Source organism: Triplophysa rosa, linkage group LG8, assembly GCF_024868665.1.
Source record: "Triplophysa rosa linkage group LG8, Trosa_1v2, whole genome shotgun sequence".
Classification (NCBI taxonomy): domain Eukaryota; kingdom Metazoa; phylum Chordata; class Actinopteri; order Cypriniformes; family Nemacheilidae; genus Triplophysa; species Triplophysa rosa.
The window spans coordinates 18,823,697-18,837,142 of record NC_079897.1 but is presented as its reverse complement, the minus strand read 5'-3'; the positions used below and the strand labels follow the sequence as shown (position 1 = coordinate 18,837,142).

The 13,446-nt window shown below is 39.5% G+C and overlaps 1 protein-coding gene across 3 annotated transcripts in view; it reads left to right on the top strand.

Annotated features, from left to right (window-relative positions):
• Window positions 1-1,723: 1,723 nt before the first annotated feature.
• The window catches only part of ddr1 (discoidin domain receptor tyrosine kinase 1), a 39,566-nt gene continuing 27,843 nt past the window's right edge, over window positions 1,724-13,446 (top strand). For all 3 annotated transcript variants that reach the window (XM_057340832.1, XM_057340833.1, XM_057340831.1), the window contains exon 1: window positions 1,724-2,068. The gene's annotated coding sequence lies outside the window, so the exon portion shown is untranslated. The remainder of the gene's footprint in view (window positions 2,069-13,446) is intronic.

Genomic DNA, 13,446 nt, shown 5'->3' with positions numbered 1-13,446 from the left:
ACATTACTGGGGACTGGAGGTTGTCCGGGCAACACACAAAGCTAGGCCAGCAAGAAAGAGGTAAAAAAGAGGGGGAGTAAAAGAAAGGCAAAGAAGCGATCAGCTTGAGCCTGTTAAGCCTGGGGAAAAGGAACCTTTTTATAACAGAGTAGCAAAATTATGGATCCTTTTCCCTGGCATTCGGGTAAAATGAGCTCTGCCCAAGGACAAACCTTCAGCCGTTTATTGCGATGTGGTGAAATGGCTTTCACGGTATTTATTGTCATTACAAAACATGAAAGATTTGTTGCATGAGTTGTAACATCACCACTTTCTGCAATTAAATTAAAATGTGAGTAAATGTATCCTAACTGTATTAAGCACACAAGTGCATATATTGAATCAGTCCTTAAAAGAAACAAAACCAAATAAGAAGGGGAGGGGAGGAAAGTATGAAGTGTTGGATTAAGGATTTGGGTCAGAGTCTTTAACCATTAAAAGTGTGTGTTTGTGTGCATCTGTGTGTTCAAAAGCTAGTTAATCATATGCAAAGTCAAACCAGGTCATGCATCGTTGTTCTTTTGGAGCAAAAAGGACAAAAGAACAAGCTGAGAAAAGTTCTCTGCCTTACAAAACAAAGTTCCAGGTCACAAGGTTTCTAACAGGCCTCTTTTCTCCTTCCCTCTCTCTACACTCTTTTGTCCCTGAACACACCTCTCCCACAGTTTCATGCCTAAGGTATTAAATGTTATTTTTCTCTTTTTATGCAAAATGTGCTCTTTAGCTCTCACTTTCCCTGGGCTTCTCTGTGCAAATTCTTTCTGTGCCATAAAAAGCAATAACTTCGCACAAGCACACACACACATAGTTATGCTCATACACGACACCCGCGGTCATTGCGCTTTGAAAGACAATATTGACACGCCAGGTAGAGTTCTGTCTTTCTCAGTCCCCTCCAACCTCAGTGTTGCTGAATGACTGCCAACAAAACAAGTTTCCAATTTCCCTTCTCCTTCCAGTAGATGGGCAAGTAGCAACACATAGCTGTGGAATAGCTCGCTCTTTGACTCCCCCACCCACCTGTCCTATTTAGCTTTAATAATGCTTTCACTCACCTGTGTTTTCAATTTGAAGTGTCTGTGCATGTGCAGAATACTTACAGTGTTTGAACGAAGCACTAAAAGCTATAAAGACATTTCTTCTCCAGCCTTCCTTCTTATGTAAACTCATTGCTTTGAGAGTTTGGGTTTTAGTCTGTTAACGGTAGTGTTTATGGTCTTGCCTGAGGGCGTAATGTTATATTGCTTCAGTCATTCTCTGTAATAATTCAATCTTTTAACACACTACAAAGGGAATAGTGTCGAGACACACCTCTGGAGTCTTTGCATGAACTCGGTTATCTGTGGAGAAATGGCAAAATAACTTTTATTAGACAAACTCGAAAGAAAATCCGACTAGCGCTCGGAAGGGTTAAGCAGGGAAATCCTGTTGTTTCCTTTCCAGCGATATTAAATTTCATATTCCCCAAATCTCTCCGTTCCTGTAACGCCGTTCCTAAACACTCAGAGGTGCGCATCAGGTATCATTTACAGCGGCGCTGCCAGGTCACGGGTTCCTTTCTTTGCTCGCTGCGGATTGGCCAATCGCCTCATGGAATATTCAAGCAGGCACCTGATCGAGGCCAGCCATTGGCTGCATCTAGTCAGTTATGTAAATGAGCACCTGGTAGTGTTTGCTAGCCCTGAGGGGAGAGAAAGAGCGAGGGTCTGAGCGCACATTGATAGAAGCAGTGATTGTGGAATAAAGACGTCTTCGTAATTTGAGCTCATTTTTTCTTCGTAACAAAATTCAATCCAGTTACAATCCATGTTCGACAGTGGGACGTACAACTCGCCTCCTTTCAAAAACTTTCTATCGCCTTGACTCGGCTTATTCATTGGAGTCGTTAAGATTTGTACTGGACTATCGGACTTTTATTACAAAACCAGAAAATCTGCCAAAGTTAACAACTCGGAATAAAAACTGATGTCGTTACAAATCTAACAGCGTTTTCGCGTGTCGACACTTCAAAACTTTGCCAGATCTCCAGGTAAGTGATTAGAAAATGTGTATTGTTCTACCGGTTGCATACAGTAGATAAGTTGTATATTATTTAATGCAGGCTGTCAGACGTCACTTTTTGCGCGTGAATTCTCGGATTGTGATTGTCCGTGTTGTTTTGACAGCTGCGTCCCTGTAACGTGAACTTTCTGTTCAGCTCTTTTGAATAATGCTGAAATGTGTCGGTGCGCGAGTAAACTTTGCGTTTCTGTGTCGTGCATGGCGGCCAGGAGTCTCGGTGTGTGTGTCAGGAGGGTTTGGAAGTCTGCCACGATACCGGGAACGCGCTCTGAATGCACTGTTGCGGGCTAGTGGTGTTTATTTGTGTATTCACGGTTTGGTTGTTAATCACACTCGTTTGCTGAGCTTAATCTGTTCCTGTTTATAATACCAGTAAACCATACTTAAAGGCAATTAATTCATACAAAATCGCTATAGGGTTGCCGTGGGTCAGTCTGGTGGTATATTGTATATACTGTGGCCCTGGCATCACGCGTCAGTTATTATTTTCGGGCTACCGAAATCTAGATTTTTGTCAACTAATTTATGAAGGCTGTTGCTGGTTTACAAATTGGATAAGTCTGCCACATCAGGTTATTAACCTGTGACCTTTATCGCGAGAGGTGACCCCAACCAGCGAGAGACCCAGTGGACGGATCCTTCAGCGTCGCGAGATTTAATTTGTCACTAGAGACCACGAGCCAGCACACACAATGCAAGATTAATAAATATAAACTCACGGTTTGAATCTTAAAGAAGCGGAATGAATTGCTTAGGATTTATGTTGTTGCAAAATGTATCCATGGAACCAAAATTGTTTGTTATGGGCAAACCAGCATAAAATGGTTTGTTAATCTCTTCTGGTTTACTCTGGTCTCACAGTCTGGCCAAACTGGCTCTCAGGTGGTTTAGCTGGTCAACAAGTTATATCCCATCTGAAAATTTCTTCAAACCCTTCTAAAATAAGCCATAAAATGAGTCTGACTTGCAAACAAGCTCAGGCTGGTTTACGGTGTTTCTTTCCCAGCAGGGTTGTGAACCAACATGTAAAAGCTATCAAATTTTATGGTGGAACTATAGATTTCGTAAGGTGCGTTCCTCTGTATAGGTTTTAGGATTCTCTGAAGGGGCGAAAACAAAATGCAGAGTGTGCACAAAGGCATGCTCTGCTGTGAAGAGATGCAAAAAAAATGCACCATGTAGGTAAAAATGCACCATGTAGGTGAAAATTCACCCTCCCCCTATGTTTCTCTCTCCTCTCTGCTCTTCTCAAGATGGTTTTAGAGACTTCTGAGTAAAGACAATGAAAAGCGCAGCAAGTTCTGTGCTGTGTCATCACGGGAGGGGACCAAAGTTCCACGTGTGGTACAGAGGAATGTGTGTGAATGTCTTGTAGGCAAGCACACATTGAGCAAATATCACAGAGGGGGTCAAAAGCATTGATTTGAGCAGTATGGGCCTTATTATGAGTTTGTTTGCTATTGTGTTTGGAGAACTCAGCGCTGGGCCATTATCTCTGGGAGGTTAGACTTTTATTTGAGTTCAAGGATTATAAATCACTTTGTGTTTTACCTCCCTTTCTCTCTCATGAGAGATTCCCTGGCCTCATGTATGGATCTTTTCTGTTTAAGCTGGCAATGGTTTGTTTTCCACAGGTGCTGTTTTGTTTTCATGCTCCTATCTCTGTACAGTCTGAGCTCCTTGGCTAGCATGTGGTGTGTCATGATAGAGAGGTTGAAGGGGAATTGAAAGCGAGGGAGAGACGGGGTGGCATACCGAGTGGAAAGCCCACTGATGACTAACATCAGACAACATCTATTAAATTGGCTTTTGACACTCTCTCTCGCGTGCTCTCTCTCGCGCGCTCTCTCTCTTCCCCCTTTTTACAGCTGCAATTCATCCTCCAGAGCAATCTGTCTTACTTCATATAACATTTGTTTTGTCTCCTGTGTTCAATCACTTTTTACCCCTTTGCTCTACCAGCTTCACATTGAAGTATCTTTAAATCATTTACCCATCATCTCCTCATTTATCAGTTGCACATCAGTGTGTGTCGTGTATGTATCCACTACAGATATGCTCACCTACAAGCTTGTCCAGATGCTGTCATAGGTTGTACTGTATTATAGCTTGGGCTGACCAATACCGTTAGAAAAACGGATCATTTATTCTTTGTGTTTTAAAGGAACAATACGCCCTTTTCACATGACGTCACGCATCTTCCGTTCTGCCGCGAAGCAGTGTATCATTAATTCCGCTAGCACTCCAGTTCATAAGGTGGCGTTAATGCACCTATAAGCTGATTTGCCAACCCCCAGTAAAACTCAAGAAGAAGAAGTTACTTCCGCTAGCGCCTCAGAATGGAGTTTACCAAGTGGCTTGCACATCTGCCACAAATACGTCTAGATGATGTGCAACGTCTTGCAGACAAATTTTCGCTAAGGACAAGATCAAAGCTAGAGAAAGGATACAAATTCTTCGTTGAACAGTACCTGTTTGATTATGAAGGTAAGTGTTTTGTTTTCTTTTTGTGTTAGCGAAGGTACTAGGATAAGTACTTGAATACGTGTTCTGTCAGTTTTTTTTTTTCTCACTGTTGTTAAATTCCAGCGCGACGGCAAAACAGAAGTTCTTCTTCTTCTTGTTTGTTGCTAGACGGATGTTATGATACACTGCTTTGCAAAAAGGCGGAAGTTAAGTGACGTCATTGTGAAAAGGGCGTATATGGGGTTTTTAGGAGGATCTATTGACAGAAATGCAATATAATAGGGATGTAACGATTCACTCAGCTCACGATGCGATGCGATTCACGATTCTGATCTCACGATGCGATTTATTCACGATTTACTCACGATTTATTTAAAAAAAATGAGTTGAAACAAATTAGAAATGAACAACTTCCCTTGCATTATTTCTTAAATGCTTTACGTTTCTTTGCATAGTAAAATAATGTTTTATTTCAAATAACAAAAGTAAACTGCGATTTTATAACAAATTAATAATAGAAAAAGTCTCTTTAATATAAACAAACTAATACTGTCTGTGCTTTTCTTGGATTTTTTTGCATTTAAGAAATATCAGCATCCACGTTTAGGTTTGCAGTGAAAATAGCGGCCCCTGCTGTTCAAAGAATGTATTGCGATTCAGTTCAAGCCTCAACCGAATTGAATCGTCACTCATTATAACCGATTTTCAACCGGCTCACGGTGAATCGTTACATCCCTACAATATAATATACAAAACTATTTCTTCAGAGGTTTATAAAGAACTTACATAATGAACCTTTATGTTTCTAATACCTGGCTTAGAATAAGCTGTTTATATCTACATACAGAGCGGGCCTACATACATTGAAATCGCTGCCATGTTTTGTACAGCAGCCCTAAACGGACAAACAGCTCTACAACGCACCATCTCCCCTGTGGTATAGTGGTGAAACGGTGAATCGTGGATGATCCGTGATCCGTACGGATCGTACTCTACGGTTCGGAACGCATGTGACCCGTGAATTAAATATAAGTTTATTCATCCTTGAGTAAAAGAGTCAAACTGTAGTCTCTACAGTTTTAGCGCCAACGCACTCTCGCTCTCTCTCTCCAGTATCTGGACTAGTACAATATTAAAGCAGTTCCAGATAAACAATGACGCTCAAAACTGCTCCGTCGCACAGCTAATATTAGAACAACAACAACAACATATCTTGGTTCTAACAAACAGAAAAACCAATGTTACTCACATACTTATCCGAATCAAAGCAACCCTCCTCGGGTATCTCCATAGATATCTATGAGTATCTGTGCTAAAAGCCTTAGTACCGCAGGTCCTAACGCGTCTCTGCTGGAAAGACTTTATAATATTAATGCAGGTCCTAGCTCCTGCCTGACTTTTATCCTTCTTTTTATACTTAAAATCCACAGACCTTTTATTTTATGTAATATATATGACATGCTCTTTCTACAGTCTTTCTAATGCCCGCATGATCTCTTCCCTGCGTCAACATGAGAACAACATTTTTTTGTACTATGGTGGCCACCGTTGTGTTTGGACTGAGCGATTCGTTGCAAATCTATAATACAACGCTAGTGGCCGCTGTAAATCAAAAACTGCGCCTTTAACCATTTGAACTGGAGCTTTTGGATATTTGAGTAATTCAGTAAAGCCAACATGCTGGGCACAGAATAGATGTTGTTTATAAGTTTATATAGTTTATAATTGGACTTGATCATTTACAGATGTGCCTTTTTTAGCATTTTGAGCAGAATATGGAAAATGGAACTTTCAGCAAATAATTCAGTTTACACACAACGCAACATTGCATAGTTAAGATCTTAACTTATCCTTGCGGCGCAATGTGATACTCTCAAACACACAATACACTAGGGCTGTGCAATTAATCGAAAATAATTGTAATCGTCAATTTTGGCCTTCAACAATTACAAAAACAAAATAATCGACGTAAAATGATTATTGTGCCGCATTCCATTTTGCAAGGATCATCTCTTTTCTTGTGGTATAAATCCACAGCGCACCCCCTTCCTTTACAGTTGTTCAGCTGTGCTATTTCTTTACATTTATTTTTCAGTTGAATTCACAGTTTAAAAGCCAAGTTTTTTAATTTTTCTATGTTGTTTTAAAACTTAGTGAGTAATCATGTTAAATAATCGGGATCTCAATATTGGCCAAAATAACCGTGATTATGATTTTTGTCATAATCGAGCAGCCCTATGTTGTTCTCATGTTGACGCAGGGAAGAGATCATGCGGGCATTAGAAAGACTGTAGAAAGAGCATGTCAATATACAGTGAGGGAAATAAGTATTTGATCCCCTGCTGATTTTGTAAGTTTGCCTACTTACAAACAAATGAAGGGTCTATAATTTTTATGGTGGGTTTATTTTAACTGATAGACACAGAATATTAAAAAAAACAGGGGAAAAAAATGTTATATAAAGGTTATAAATTGATTTGCATTTCAGTCAGTGAAATAAGTATTTGACCCCTACCAACTAGCAAGAATTCTGGCTCCACAGATTGGTTATGTGCCTATATGGACCACAGATTAGTCCTGTCACTTTAAGAAAGTACTCCTAAATCAGCTTGTTATGTATATAAAAGATGCCTGCCAACAGAATCTGTATCTTCCAGTTCAACCTCTCCAACACCATGGTCCAGACCAAATAGGTTTTAAAGGATGTCAGCGACAAGATTGGAGACCTGCACAAACCTTGAATAGGCTACAGACAGAAGCTTGGTGAGAAGGAGACAACTGTTGGTGTGATTATTTGGAAATAGAAGATATACAAAATAACTATCAAATGCCCTTGTTCTGGAGCTCCCTGCAATATTTCCCCAATGGGGTAAAGATGATCATGAGAAATGTTAAAGATCAGCCCAGAACTACACGGAAGAAGCCTGTTAATGATTTCAAGACAGTTGGGAACACAGTTAGCAAGCAAAACATTGGTAACACATTGGTAACACGCTATGCCACAGTAGACTGAAATCCTGAAGCACCCGCAAGGTCCTCCTGCCCAAGAAGGCCCGCCTGGCTCGTCTTAAGTTTGACAATGAACATAAAAATGATTCAGAAAAGGCTTTGGCGAAAGTGCTGGCACTGCTGTGAGACCAAAATGGACTCCTGTGTTTGGAGGGAGAGAAATGCTGACTATGAGCCCAAGAACATCATGTCTACAGAGAAGCACAGTGTTGGAAACATTCTGCTTTAGGGCTTTTTCTCTGCTACAGGTATACAGGATGACTTCACCGCATTGAGGGGCTGAGGGACGGGCCCATGTACCGTAAAATCTTGGACGAGAACCTCCTCCCCTTAACTAGGTCACTGAAGATGGGTCATGGATGAGCCTTTAACATGACAAAGACGCAAAACATATTGCCAAGACAACCAAATAGTGGCTTAAGGAGAAGCACATTAAATGTCCTAGCCAGTCTCTAGCAGAGGGTGGACAGTAACGAAGTAAATTTGCCTGAGTACTGTACTTAAGTACACTTTTTGAGTATCTGTACTTTACTTGAGTATTATTTTTTCTGAGTACTTGTACTTATAACTTGACTACATTTGAAAGACAAATATCATACTTTTTACTCCACTACATTTATAAAAAGGTCCAAAAGTAGAAAATGGTTTCTATGCAGCGGGGTTTCCTGTGTCACAATTTATCTGGCTTGCGATCTGCCAGGACCTTTTACTGTTGCCAAGTATTTCAGTTTTTCTAAGCTCGCGGTTTTCCGGCAAGCTTTGAATGGCCATTTGGCAGAATTTTTTTAACGCAAATCTGGCAACTCTGGGATCTTCCCCGCTAAACTAATGTAAACGTAGCGCTGCTACATCGTTGATAGCGCTCTGAAAAGGCAAATAGAACATTAAAAGAGGAAAAAGGCACATGTTAAAGTGTGGTGTAATCATCTGTGGGTTACGATCAGTCAAAGATCGTTGAAACATTGTCATGAAAATGATCGGCATAACGGCTAAACGGTAAATAAGCATCACATACACCTTGAGCTACACGTGCGTGTTAACTTCTGATCTGCTGCTATATCATTTAAAGCGATTTGGAAAATGAATGATGTTTTTACTGAAGTAACTATAGTTGAAGTATTCCTGTTGAAATAAAAACAATAGAACCCTGCCCAAAATACAACATAAAATGTAATGGATTTAATGGTTATAAATGGGAATTGTACTATGGATACTTGTTGTCTACTTGTATGTGATGGATTCTATTGTGGGATGGTAAATCCTATTGGATAAAACCCAAAACACACTACAAAGAGGAATTTAATTTAAAAATCTCATTCTAATTAAAAAATTCATTGTTTTTTTTCAGCAGGGATGGTATTTGCATTAAAACCACAGTATCCACAAATTTACCATTTTCTAAATATAGGAACCATACTCCAATTAATAATCTTTAGTAAAACCACAGCAACTAAACATACCATAGTTTCATTATATTCATTATTATACTAGCTATAGTTTATGTTTGTAGTTAAATTATGGTAATAAGTCCAACAAACACATGGCTTCTACACTTTACTATTTACAAGAACCTTACTACTTACTGGTAAATTGCTGCTAAAACTGGTAAAGGGAATATACAAAATAAAAGAACACTGCTCATAAATACATATAGGCCTAGGGGGCTAATGAGGATAATAGGCTAAATGATCATACAGNTTTTTTTGTACTATGGTGGCCACCGTTGTGTTTGGACTGAGCGATTCATTGCAAATCTATAATACAACGCTAGTGGCCGCTGTAAATCAAAAACTGCGCCTTTAACCATTTGAACTGGAGCTTTTGGATATTTGAGTAATTCAGTAAATCCAACATGCTGGGCACAGAATAGATGTTGTTTATAAGTTTATATAGTTTATAATTGGACTTGATCATTTACAGATGTGCCTTTTTTAGCATTTTTAGCAGAATATGGAAAATGGAACTTTCAGCAAATAATTCAGTTTACACACAACGCAACATTGCATAGTTAAGATCTTAACTTATCCTTGCGGCGCAATTTGATACTCTCAAACACACAATACACTAGGGCTGTGCAATTAATCGAAAATAATTGTAATCGTCAATTTTGTCCTTCAACAATTACAAAAACAAAATAATCGACGTAAAATGATTATTGTGCCGCATTCCATTTTGCAAGGATCATCTCTTTTCTTGTGGTATAAATCCACAGCGCACCCCCTTCCTTTACAGTTGTTCAGCTGTGCTATTTCTTTACATTTATTTTTCAGTTGAATTCACAGTTTAAAAGCCAAGTTTTTTAATTTTTCTATGTTGTTTTAAAACTTAGTGAGTAATCATGTTAAATAATCGGGATCTCAATATTGGCCAAAATAACCGTGATTATGATTTTTGTCATAATCGAGCAGCCCTACAATACACAAAGCATTGACAGCGCATTTGATATGTAAATGTGTAAAATAAATTTTGATGAAATGTAAAAGAGCGGTGTCCATTTAAAATAAGCAGGAATGCAGTGAATTAGATTCTCTCTGACATCTTCTTTTGGTCATCGCATGTGATCCTTGCAGCAAAAAAAAAGATGTAACACTATGTTGTTAAAGCAAAAAGCATCAGCTGATCGGAAGGATCTTTAGCGATAAACTTAGTGATGAGTGCTGTTTTTTGCTCTGCCTGTCTAGCATTAAACTTTGTTGATCTGATAATGAAACTAGCCATTGCCACTGACCTGTGGATGCTTCGCCCTCAAATGAATGTGTATCCTAGTGGTTGACCTATGATAAGAAATCTTCGCATGGCAGATTTTGCACTGCACTGCACTTCATTTTCATTAATTTTCTAAAGGACCCCACACAGAACTCATATTTTACATCGTCCCAAGTTATCGTATATGCCAAGAAAGTCTACAGTGTGCGTAGCCTTCGTAATGTTAGTGAGTGTGAGACTTTTTCAGTTGTCTGTTGACAGCTTTTAGGTGCGTTATTAGCAGCGCCACCCTCTGGTTACATGAACGCGTCACCACCATATCAACACAGAAAACACAGGGAAGTGTTTAAAAAAAATCGATGTTCTATAATTAAATCAACTAATCGAATATTCGAAAATCGTGAATCGAGAGAAACTGAAAATACTTTTAGAGAGGTCTTTCAATTTTCTTTCTGCGGCTGTATTGTACACCTGTCTTATTTGCTGCTTGTGTACTTTTGCTGCCATGTGTGCTGATTACTTTCTGCAAGTCTTCATGAATCATTCTTACATAAGGGTTCTGCTTTCATTAAAGACTTCTTTTGTGAGGTATCCACAAAGCGAAACATTACAGCCAGCTCTGCTCATAACATCCAGCCTTAAACAAATTTTCTGTCTCAACTGTCATGAGATGAACAAATAAAACTCAAGTGTGTATTCGGATTGATTCACGCAGGGAGAAATGATACATTACCTAACACAAAGTAGGCAGAGTGTTTAAAACAGAACAAGAATTATCGATAGCAGAGGTAGATGTTAATGGCTTGAGGCTAGGGCTGTGCAATTAATCGAAAATTAATTGTAATCGTCAATTTTGGCTTCAACAATTACAAAAACAAAATAATCGAGGTGAAACGATTATTGTGCCACATTCCATTTGGCAAGGATCCTCTCTTTTCTCGTGGTATAAATCCACAGCGCACACCTTTCCTTTACTGTGGTTCAGCTGTGCTATTTCTTTACATTAATTTTTCAGTTGAATTCACAGTTTAAAAGCAAAGTTATTTATTTTCTATGTTGTTTTAAAAGTTAATGAGTAATCGTGTTAAATAATCGGGATCTCAATATTGGCCAAAATAACCGTGATTATGATTTTTGTCATAATCGAGCAGCCCTACTTGAGGCTGTCTTTAATTTCCCTCGCTAATCAGTGCAGAGTCAGACTCCATTTGCAGGTGTGTAATGAAATGTAATGTAAAAGTGTTTAAACATTGAGTATAGTGTTTATTTGCATTTAGTATTGAAGTAATGGCTGTTTGAATAAAATAAATTATATTCATATGAACTATAATGAGTATAAATATATTAATTATATATATTCTAATCTGACAGCACGAAATATATATATAATATACATATTATTAGACATATGTTTAACACACACACATATTTTACAAGTGTACACACAAGTCCTCTCATTTCAAAGCTGCCAGGCTCATTTATTTCTACAGTAATTACTTATAGCTTTAAGATAATGTCAACAAGCTTTTGAACGTTGTTCGCAGGCGCGGATTAACGCACAGGCTTGCCTATAGGCTGCAAAAAACATGGACATTTGGGTCACATCTGTCCAATCAGCTGCAGGTGAAATCATGTCAATCATTTTCATTCACGTCACTGCTGTTGCTAGACGACATAGCGGCGAAATGTCCAAAGGAAAGTACAATAGTGGAGCACAAAAACGTAAAATACAAAGGTTAAAACGTGACTAAGATAGCAGCAGGAGGACTGGCAGCTCGCATTGGTTAACATCGGTGCTGCGGTTAAAACAACTGCAGCGGGATCCTTAGCTGTTGCAGCAGTTAGCTCATCATGTCATCGGTAATATTTCAGGGAGTTATTCCGCAATGACTCGCATATTAATGGCTTTGTTTAATACACATTTTATGTCATGCACAGTGGTTTGTGTCTCAGTAAAGATCTACCTAGGCGTTTTTAGGGGCCGTTCAAGTTTCGGGTATACTTGTATAAAACTGGAGCTTGCGCTCTCGTGGTGTTTGCCGTTGCATAGTAACCAGGAATGTAGAGGAAATACTGTAGTATTTGATGTGTGTGTATCTGAGTGCGATTGTTCTGATGCCCCTCGCAGCGTTGGTTTGTGTCTCAGCATGATTCTATCGAACCCTGGTGCGTTTGCATTCATCTTACGTGATCACGAACGTGCATGACACATGATAGTAAACAGAACACGGGTCAATATCTTTTTTTTTATTCACTTGATGCAGCCCCTTAAAGGCTGTATCCACCGAAGCGCTTTTACGTGGCTGAAAACGGCCTCTGCAGAGCGCCGGTGTTCTGTCGATTTATGCTACCCATCGAATTCTGCTACCCTCGTGTTGTGATTGGTTTGGGTAATTTAGGTGTAAGGGTTGGGGGAGGGGTTAGTCCTGTTTTGTATGGAGGTAGCAAAATATGACACGGTAGCATAAATTGTCAGAACACCGGTGTCATATCAAAATCTGACTCCCCGTGAGATTATGACTCCCCTGTTTTCCCCTACATAGGTTAGGGTTAGGATTAGGTGTGGGGGCGGGCTTTAGAGATGGCGACCAATCACAAAGCAGCATCCTAAGTGAATGAACCAATCAGAAGTCGGGGAGTCAAAAAAACAACAACGCGCAAAACAATGCATGCTCACTCTTGTTCAAAACCAAGGTAATTACCAACGCGGTCATCTCTTATATGTGTTTTATTGAAATTAACACATTGTAATCTGCTAAAGCGCATGTGCAAGGTTCGTTCCCCAGGTGTGCACCTGAGTTTGCGTGACAGCTTTTACATTAGCGATTTTTCATGCAAACCGTGCTCCGTTCCGAACTAAACTGCAAGCGTGAAAGGCACCTGAATGCTACCTAAGGGGGTTCTCATCCAAAGAGCAGCCTCGGGGCACCTGACCACCTTAATCGGCCCCTGGTTGTTCGTGAAAACAGGAACATTCAACATCAAAGCTGCAGCTTGGTTTTTCTTTTTCCTGAATTTCCCCTGCCAAACATTTGAGAGGAAAACAACACCATGTCAGCTACTTCTTATAAGTCTTTTTATTGTCTGTTGTTCTTCATAGTTATTAGTAATCCTCCAGGCATCAGGCTGACATTGCACATAAACCCTCCTGCTTGTTTTGGCTTT